Here is a 1,774-nt window from a genome sequence, read left to right as displayed (position 1 = left end):
TGTTTTAACCTATCAGGGCAAGCAGCTTCTTTATTTAATTAACCAATGACCTTCCTCCATCATTGTTCCAATGACGTGGTAATATGCTAAATGTTATCACAGGCATATTATCAGAGAGAATATGAAGATGTACAAATTGGTGAAAAGATATCTTACTTCATGCTTCCTGTGCCAAACATGGAAGGAAGTGAGACAGGATCCATGTTCATAAGTTTACACACGCATCTAATGTGTCAGGAATAAATTAAGTAAATATGAAAGTGGACCAGTGTTTTCAGATGCTGAGATAAATTTAGAAGAAATAAAAGAAAAATGAACATGAAAGAGAGGCAGGGTGGAATTGGGAAAGAGGATACAGTTAGTTTGTGTGGTCCAAAGGTGATTCACACAGGGGTGACCCCTGAGAGAAGAGATCTTGCTATCATGTGAAGATGTCAGCTTTGTGAAGATAGGAAAACAGCAGAAGCTAAAGCTAGAATGACTTCTTTTGATTGGAGGGAAAAACCCACAACTCCTGGAAGATGGAGCATGAGAGTGTTAGGATTAAAGAGATGGATGGCACTGGGTGTGTTAAAGAACAAGGAATGGTCTTCAAGGTTTTCAGAGTTGAGGGGTTTGAGCTTCATCCTGCTCAGACAGCAGAGTGACATGGTTTGTCGCTCAGAAGAGTTGCTAAGATGGCAGTTTCATGAAGATTCTTTTAGGAGAAATGTAAAGAGGTCAAGAGTTCAGGGGAATAAAGAGGGGATGCCAGTGAACTCAGCAGTAGTCCTGGTGCTAGGCAGTACAATGTATACACAGAGTGGACACTCTGGGCCATTGGTTCTCAAACTCCCTAATACTCTGACCAATTGATACAGTTGATCATGTTGTGATAACCCCAACCATAGTTATTTTTGTTGCTACTTCATAACTGTATTTATGCTACAGTTACAAATTGTGATTTAAATATCCCATATGTGACCTCAAAGGGCTCATGTCTCACAGGTTGAGAACAATTGCTCTAGTAGGTATTCTTACTACATAGTAAGTAATTAGCACTGAGGCAGAGAAGAGATGGAGGTTCTGCATGATGAATCTCTGATAGGGAGGTCTGGGGAGATGCTGATATCATCAGCTAAAAAAACAAACAACAGAAAAAAGAGATGTTTGGGAACCAAGTTGGATTTAATTCTGATACAAGCTGTTCAATTTCCCAGTGGATGGCAGCCTAAGGTCTGAGACCTTATGGAGTCACTAAAAGTTCAAATGAAGTTATAAATAGAGAATTTTGAAGTTAGACACGAGGACAGATGCGCTTATCATAGGAGAAAGGATGAAGAATGAAAAGAAACTCAAGGATAGTGTCTGAATCACTGCCATTAAAAACCATGACCAAAACCAACTTAGAGGAAAGGGTTTGTTTCAGCTTACACTTCTGTATCATAGCACACCACTGAAGGAAGGCAGGGAAGAGAACTCCAACAGCAGCATGGCAGCAGGAACTGAAGTAGAGACCATGAAGGAATGCTACTTATTGACTTCTCTCTTTTCATGCCATGTTTTCTCTCATAACAACCCAAGACCACCTGCCCTGGGGTAGCAGTGCTCATAGCATGCTGGTTCCTCCCACATCAATCATTCTGAGTCCTCCCACATCAGTCATTCTGGGTCCTCCCACATCAATTATTCCGAGTCCTCCACATCAGTCATTCTGAGTCCTCCACATCAGTCATTCTGGGTCCTCCCACATCAATCATTCTGAGTCCTCCCACATCAGTCATTCTGAGTCCTC

General features: G+C 41.4%; 1 protein-coding gene across 4 annotated transcripts in view; it reads left to right on the top strand.

Moving 5' to 3' along the window:
* The window catches only part of Grm8 (glutamate metabotropic receptor 8), an 839,480-nt gene that overhangs the window by 370,709 nt on the left and 466,997 nt on the right, over positions 1–1,774 (top strand). The gene's annotated exons all lie outside the window — the stretch shown is intronic.

Source organism: Microtus ochrogaster, unplaced genomic scaffold, assembly GCF_000317375.1.
Source record: "Microtus ochrogaster isolate Prairie Vole_2 unplaced genomic scaffold, MicOch1.0 UNK4, whole genome shotgun sequence".
NCBI classification, from domain to species: domain Eukaryota; kingdom Metazoa; phylum Chordata; class Mammalia; order Rodentia; family Cricetidae; genus Microtus; species Microtus ochrogaster.
Note: the sequence above shows the minus strand (reverse complement) of the source record. Positions and strands in the feature narration are given on the sequence as shown.